This window comes from Schistocerca piceifrons, unplaced genomic scaffold (genome assembly GCF_021461385.2).
Source record: "Schistocerca piceifrons isolate TAMUIC-IGC-003096 unplaced genomic scaffold, iqSchPice1.1 HiC_scaffold_1230, whole genome shotgun sequence".
Lineage (NCBI taxonomy): Eukaryota > Metazoa > Arthropoda > Insecta > Orthoptera > Acrididae > Schistocerca > Schistocerca piceifrons.
The window spans coordinates 250,001-257,937 of record NW_025727049.1 but is presented as its reverse complement, the minus strand read 5'-3'; the positions used below and the strand labels follow the sequence as shown (position 1 = coordinate 257,937).

At 60.6% G+C, this 7,937-nt stretch overlaps 2 non-coding genes and 1 pseudogene across 2 annotated transcripts; all 3 read left to right on the top strand.

Moving 5' to 3' along the window:
• The first annotated feature begins 790 nt into the window (after nt 1-790).
• On the top strand, nt 791-2,699 carry LOC124730148. Its single transcript, XR_007007894.1, has one exon. It is a non-coding gene; the product is annotated as a small subunit ribosomal RNA (ribosomal RNA).
• Nucleotides 2,700-3,050: 351 nt separating this feature from the next.
• LOC124730136 lies at nt 3,051-3,205 on the top strand. The gene has a single exon (XR_007007883.1). It is a non-coding gene; the product is annotated as a 5.8S ribosomal RNA (ribosomal RNA).
• Nucleotides 3,206-3,393: 188 nt separating this feature from the next.
• Nucleotides 3,394-7,937, top strand: part of LOC124730119 — a 7,960-nt pseudogene continuing 3,416 nt past the window's right edge.

Genomic DNA, 7,937 nt, shown 5'->3' with positions numbered 1-7,937 from the left:
CGGTGGCTGGGTGGGACCGTCCCCGGCCGGTGAGGGGGCGCCTCCCGGCGTGCTGGCCGCGCGGTGCGTGGGCGCACGCGCTACAGCCGGCTGGTGGGGGCGGCCAGTGGCAGGCGCGCCGGCCGACGGACGCGGCAGGCGTCGCAGCTGCGCGCCGGCGCACCCTGCGCGCGGCGCCGTGCGGCCAAAGTAGGTCCTCGCGGGCCCGGTGCGAAGCGCGGTGGACATCTTCAGTGTGCTGGTCCGATTGAGGACTGTGTGCGTTGAGGATGCGCCGCCGCCCGGCGCTCGGCGCCGCGACGCCGTCTGCTGCTCGGTCGCCCCAGCGGTTCTCGCTGGTGGTTTGTATCGCAGCTGTGCGGATGTGTTGGCGCGTGCGCTGTGCTGGGAGAGTTCGCTTCGGCACCCAAGTGGGGCTTTTGTCCTTCTGTGGCGCTGGCGTTGGAGCTGCCGGTCACCGTAGGTGGCGCGTGTTGTCTCCCGCCGGCAATGCCACGACAGCACGCTCCCGGGCCTCTGTCGGCAGCGGCAAGCTCAGTTGGGAGCACGGGTGGTCGCACCGAAAGCGTCTACTCGCCTAACTCCGGGCGATTGCGCCTCTCTCGAACCCGACCAAGTACTTGGGACGGCGCTGCGCGCCGCCGGGACCTGAGAGGGTTTCGAGGTGTATTGTGCAGGGGAGCTCAGCCTCCTCCTGTTTGCAGAATGATTGAGCGGACGCTTGCGTGTTCGCGCGGGCCCCCGGGACACACTCCCGGGCGGCCGGCTGCTCAGCTCTAGTTGACGCAGCTCCCTGGTTGATCCTGCCAGTAGTCATATGCTTGTCTCAAAGATTAAGCCATGCATGTCTCAGTACAAGCCGCATTAAGGTGAAACCGCGAATGGCTCATTAAATCAGTTATGGTTCCTTAGATCGTACCCACGTTACTTGGATAACTGTGGTAATTCTAGAGCTAATACATGCAAACAGAGTCCCGACCAGAGATGGAAGGGACGCTTTTATTAGATCAAAACCAATCGGTCGGCTCGTCCGGTCCGTTTGCCTTGGTGACTCTGAATAACTTTGGGCTGATCGCACGGTCCTCGTACCGGCGACGCATCTTTCAAATGTCTGCCTTATCAACTGTCGATGGTAGGTTCTGCGCCTACCATGGTTGTAACGGGTAACGGGGAATCAGGGTTCGATTCCGGAGAGGGAGCCTGAGAAACGGCTACCACATCCAAGGAAGGCAGCAGGCGCGCAAATTACCCACTCCCGGCACGGGGAGGTAGTGACGAAAAATAACGATACGGGACTCATCCGAGGCCCCGTAATCGGAATGAGTACACTTTAAATCCTTTAACGAGTATCTATTGGAGGGCAAGTCTGGTGCCAGCAGCCGCGGTAATTCCAGCTCCAATAGCGTATATTAAAGTTGTTGCGGTTAAAAAGCTCGTAGTTGGATTTGTGTCCCACGCTGTTGGTTCACCGCCCGTCGGTGTTTAACTGGCATGTATCGTGGGACGTCCTGCCGGTGGGGCGAGCCGAAGGCGTGCGACCGCCTCGTGCGTGCTCGTGCGTCCCGAGGCGGACCCCGTTGAAATCCTACCAGGGTGCTCTTTATTGAGTGTCTCGGTGGGCCGGCACGTTTACTTTGAACAAATTAGAGTGCTTAAAGCAGGCAAGCCCGCCTGAATACTGTGTGCATGGAATAATGGAATAGGACCTCGGTTCTATTTTGTTGGTTTTCGGAACCCGAGGTAATGATTAATAGGGACAGGCGGGGGCATTCGTATTGCGACGTTAGAGGTGAAATTCTTGGATCGTCGCAAGACGAACAGAAGCGAAAGCATTTGCCAAGTATGTTTTCATTAATCAAGAACGAAAGTTAGAGGTTCGAAGGCGATCAGATACCGCCCTAGTTCTAACCATAAACGATGCCAGCCAGCGATCCGCCGCAGTTCCTCCGATGACTCGGCGGGCAGCCTCCGGGAAACCAAAGCTTTTGGGTTCCGGGGGAAGTATGGTTGCAAAGCTGAAACTTAAAGGAATTGACGGAAGGGCACCACCAGGAGTGGAGCCTGCGGCTTAATTTGACTCAACACGGGAAACCTCACCAGGCCCGGACACCGGAAGGATTGACAGATTGATAGCTCTTTCTTGATTCGGTGGGTGGTGGTGCATGGCCGTTCTTAGTTGGTGGAGCGATTTGTCTGGTTAATTCCGATAACGAACGAGACTCTAGCCTGCTAACTAGTCGCGTGACATCCTTCGTGCTGTCAGCGATTACTTTTCTTCTTAGAGGGACAGGCGGCTTCTAGCCGCACGAGATTGAGCAATAACAGGTCTGTGATGCCCTTAGATGTTCTGGGCCGCACGCGCGCTACACTGAAGGAATCAGCGTGTCTTCCTAGGCCGAAAGGTCGGGGTAACCCGCTGAACCTCCTTCGTGCTAGGGATTGGGGCTTGCAATTGTTCCCCATGAACGAGGAATTCCCAGTAAGCGCGAGTCATAAGCTCGCGTTGATTACGTCCCTGCCCTTTGTACACACCGCCCGTCGCTACTACCGATTGAATGATTTAGTGAGGTCTTCGGACTGGTACGCGGCATTGACTCTGTCGTTGCCGATGCTACCGGAAAGATGACCAAACTTGATCATTTAGAGGAAGTAAAAGTCGTAACAAGGTTTCCGTAGGTGAACCTGCGGAAGGATCATTACCGACTAGACTGCATGTCTTTCGATGTGCGTGTCGTGTCGCGCAACACGCTACCTGTACGGCTCGCCGTAGCCGTGCGCCGCGTGCGGAACCACGCGTGCCTCTCAAAACTAGCGGCAATGTTGTGTGGTACGAGCGCTGAAGCGCTGGAGCGGCTGGCCTGCGGCACCTGGCGCCTGGCGCCGGTTTTGAATGACTTTCGCCCGAGTGCCTGTCCGCTCCGGTGTGGAGCCGTACGACGCCCGTCGGCCGTGAGGCCGTTGGACACAGAACGCTGGAACAGGGGCCGCCACACGCCTCACTCCCGCCTATGCGACCGTCTCGAAAGAGACGGCGGAAACTGAGAAAAGATCACCCAGGACGGTGGATCACTCGGCTCGTGGGTCGATGAAGAACGCAGCAAATTGCGCGTCGACATGTGAACTGCAGGACACATGAACATCGACGTTTCGAACGCACATTGCGGTCCATGGATTCCGTTCCCGGGCCACGTCTGGCTGAGGGTCGGCTACGTATACTGAAGCGCGCGGCGTTTGCCCCGCTTCGCAGACCTGGGAGTGTCGCGGCCGCCTGTGGGGCCGGCCGCGTCTCCTCAAACGTGCGATGCGCGCCCGTCGCCTGGCGGTTCGCATACCGGTACTTTCTCGGTAGCGTGCACAGCCGGCTGGCGGTGTGGCGTGCGACACCTCGTACAACGACCTCAGAGCAGGCGAGACTACCCGCTGAATTTAAGCATATTACTAAGCGGAGGAAAAGAAACTAACAAGGATTCCCCCAGTAGCGGCGAGCGAACAGGGAAGAGTCCAGCACCGAACCCCGCAGGCTGCCGCCTGTCGTGGCATGTGGTGTTTGGGAGGGTCCACTACCCCGACGCCTCGCGCCGAGCCCAAGTCCAACTTGAATGAGGCCACGGCCCGTAGAGGGTGCCAGGCCCGTAGCGGCCGGTGCGAGCGTCGGCGGGACCTCTCCTTCGAGTCGGGTTGCTTGAGAGTGCAGCTCCAAGTGGGTGGTAAACTCCATCTGAGACTAAATATGACCACGAGACCGATAGCGAACAAGTACCGTGAGGGAAAGTTGAAAAGAACTTTGAAGAGAGAGTTCAAAAGTACGTGAAACCGTTCTGGGGTAAACGTGAGAAGTCCGAAAGGTCGAACGGGTGAGATTCACGCCCATCCGGCCACTGGCCTCCGCCCTCGGCAGATGGGGCCGGCCGCCCGCGCGGAGCAATCCGCGGCGGGGTCGTGTCCGGTTGCCTTTCCACTCGCCGCGGGGTGGGGCCGTTCCGGTGTGCGGTGGGCCGCACTTCTCCCCTAGTAGGACGTCGCGACCCGCTGGGTGCCGGCCTACGGCCCGGGTGCGCAGCCTGTCCTTCCGCGGGCCTCGGTTCGCGTCTGTTGGGCAGAGCCCCGGTGTCCTGGCTGGCTGCCCGGCGGTATATCTGGAGGAGTCGATTCGCCCCTTTGGGCGCTCGGGCTCCCGGCAAGCGCGCGCGGTTCTTCCCGGATGACGGACCTACCTGGCCCGGCCCCGGACCCGCGCCGCTGTTGGCTCGGGATGCTCTCGGGCGGAATAATCGCTCCCGTCAGCGGCGCTTCAGCTTTGGACAATTTCACGACCCGTCTTGAAACACGGACCAAGGAGTCTAACATGTGCGCGAGTCATTGGGCTGTACGAAACCTAAAGGCGTAATGAAAGTGAAGGTCTCGCCTTGCGCGGGCCGAGGGAGGATGGGGCTTCCCCGCCCTTCACGGGGCGGCGGCCTCCGCACTCCCGGGGCGTCTCGTCCTCATTGCGAGGTGAGGCGCACCTAGAGCGTACACGTTGGGACCCGAAAGATGGTGAACTATGCCTGGCCAGGACGAAGTCAGGGGAAACCCTGATGGAGGTCCGTAGCGATTCTGACGTGCAAATCGATCGTCGGAGCTGGGTATAGGGGCGAAAGACTAATCGAACCATCTAGTAGCTGGTTCCCTCCGAAGTTTCCCTCAGGATAGCTGGTGCTCGTACGAGTCTCATCCGGTAAAGCGAATGATTAGAGGCCTTGGGGCCGAAACGACCTCAACCTATTCTCAAACTTTAAATGGGTGAGATCTCCGGCTTGCTTGATATGCTGAAGCCGCGAGCAAACGACTCGGATCGGAGTGCCAAGTGGGCCACTTTTGGTAAGCAGAACTGGCGCTGTGGGATGAACCAAACGCCGAGTTAAGGCGCCCGAATCGACGCTCATGGGAAACCATGAAAGGCGTTGGTTGCTTAAGACAGCAGGACGGTGGCCATGGAAGTCGGAATCCGCTAAGGAGTGTGTAACAACTCACCTGCCGAAGCAACTAGCCCTGAAAATGGATGGCGCTGAAGCGTCGTGCCTATACTCGGCCGTCAGTCTGGCAGTCATGGCCGGTCCTTGCGGCCGGCCGCGAAGCCCTGACGAGTAGGAGGGTCGCGGCGGTGGGCGCAGAAGGGTCTGGGCGTGAGCCTGCCTGGAGCCGCCGTCGGTGCAGATCTTGGTGGTAGTAGCAAATACTCCAGCGAGGCCCTGGAGGGCTGACGCGGAGAAGGGTTTCGTGTGAACAGCCGTTGCACACGAGTCAGTCGATCCTAAGCCCTAGGAGAAATCCGATGTTGATGGGGGCCGTCATAGCATGATGCGCTTTGTGCTGGCCCCCGTTGGGCGAAAGGGAATCCGGTTCCTATTCCGGAACCCGGCAGCGGAACCGATACAAGTCGGGCCCCTCTTTTAGAGATGCTCGTCGGGGTAACCCAAAAGGACCCGGAGACGCCGTCGGGAGATCGGGGAAGAGTTTTCTTTTCTGCATGAGCGTTCGAGTTCCCTGGAATCCTCTAGCAGGGAGATAGGGTTTGGAACGCGAAGAGCACCGCAGTTGCGGCGGTGTCCCGATCTTCCCCTCGGACCTTGAAAATCCGGGAGAGGGCCACGTGGAGGTGTCGCGCCGGTTCGTACCCATATCCGCAGCAGGTCTCCAAGGTGAAGAGCCTCTAGTCGATAGAATAATGTAGGTAAGGGAAGTCGGCAAATTGGATCCGTAACTTCGGGATAAGGATTGGCTCTGAGGATCGGGGCGTGTCGGGCTTGGTCGGGAAGTGGGTCAGCGCTAACGTGCCGGGCCTGGGCGAGGTGAGTGCCGTAGGGGTGCCGGTAAGTGCGGGCGTTTAGCGCGGGCGTGGTCTGCTCTCGCCGTTGGTCGGCCTCGTGCTGGCCGGCGGTGCAGGATGCGCGCGCCTGCGCGGCGTTCGCGCCCCGGTGCTTCAACCTGCGTGCAGGATCCGAGCTCGGTCCCGTGCCTTGGCCTCCCACGGATCTTCCTTGCTGCGAGGCCGCGTCCGCCTTAGCGTGCTCCTCCGGGGGCGCGCGGGTGCGCGGATTCTCTTCGGCCGCCATTCAACGATCAACTCAGAACTGGCACGGACTGGGGGAATCCGACTGTCTAATTAAAACAAAGCATTGCGATGGCCCTAGCGGGTGTTGACGCAATGTGATTTCTGCCCAGTGCTCTGAATGTCAACGTGAAGAAATTCAAGCAAGCGCGGGTAAACGGCGGGAGTAACTATGACTCTCTTAAGGTGGCCAAGTGGCGGCGGTGTGGCTGCATCCGGACTTGGCTTTTCGAAGTGCGGTCTTGATGTAGTCGTGCTGCTGCTGCGAGGTGCCTTCCTTGGGTTATAGTTACAGGGAGAGTGATGCGCAATACATGGGCCTAGCCCTCTTAGCCTCTCCTCTCCTGCGGTCTTCTCCCCTTCTCGTGGGCCCGCTGATTTTCGCAGAGTGGAAGACCGCACCAGGGGCTTGGGGGGGTTACCAGCCCCCCCTCGCATTATCCCTTTATAGTTGGGGGCAGCCGACAAGAAACAAGAGATGGTGGCCCTTCCGCTGAAGGTGCCACCCCAGCTACCCCAGCACCTATCCGGCCAACCGGCCGTAACGAAAATGCGATAGTTTGTGTAGCTCCCTTTGCTTGCAGTGAGTGCCACCGCACTTTTACCACGAAGAACGGTCTCGGGGTCCATCGCCGCCGCCAACACCCTGCGGCCGCCAACGCTGAGATCGTGACGGAGAGGCATCGCGCGAGGTGGACGGAGGAAGAAGTCCTGTCGCTCGCCAAGGCAGAGGCCGAACTGTTCCTTGAGAGGGACGCCCGGTTCTTCTTTGTAAATCAAGAACTTACCAGGATGTTCCCCGACCGAACGCTTGAGGCAATCAAGTGCCGACGGCGGCAAGCTGCCCACAAGCAGCTTGTCCGCCAATTCATGGAGGCACTTGAGATCGGTCGGGGCGAAGAGCCGGCGTCCCGCCATGGAGCAGCGAGCTCGCTGCCTGACGCGGGCGAGGCCGCTGCGCCGCCCGTCGACGCAGCCGAGGACTTCGCGGCCGACACCACCGGGCCGCCGCCGGAGGGGCCGACTGACGCCGCCATCTGGGAGCATCTGGCGGGGCTGCCTGCTTCCGCCCAGCGTTTCTCTGCCCTGGATCGAGTCATTGGTCTGGGGCGGGGCACGCCGCCCGATGTCATCCTGGGCATGCTCCCGGATGCCCTTGCGTCGGTCGGGTCCAGGGGGGAGAGGTCGATCACCAGGACACAGCGGCCGCGCCAATCATCCAAGCGGCCGCCTGCCGCCCCGCCGCTGCAGAAGCGCAAGCGGCGCCGCTGGGAATACGCGCGCACACAGGACGCCTTCCGTAGGTCGCGTGCACGTTGCGTGCGCGGCTTGCTGGACGGCACCCTGCTGCAGCCGCCACCCGACATCCCCGGTCTGCTGGACTTCTGGGCGGACCTCTTCACGAAGAAGCCGATCTCCACCGCCGGCTTCATCCGTGACCGCCTTCTCCCGCACTCGGAGCCTGTCGCTCCTGAGTGCCTATGGGGGCCGGTCACACGTGAGGAGGTCGCTGCTGCCTTGCCGCCCAGGGGATCGGCAGCCGGGCCGGACGGCCTGACTCCAGCGGAGCTGCGGCGCCTGCCGCATGAAGTCCTGGTGAAACTCTTGAACCTCTTCCTCCTGGCCCGCGCCCTCCCCGAGCGTCTGCTTCGCGCCCGGACGTCACTTCTCCCCAAAACGGCTGCACCAACATCCCCCGCTGACTTTCGCCCCATTACGGTCTGCTCGGTGTTGGCGCGGACCTTTCACAAGGTTCTCGCGTCACGCCTGATGCGTGCATGTGCTGTGGACGAACGTCAGCGGGCATTCATCCCCCGGGATGGGATGTTGGAAAACACCTTCATCT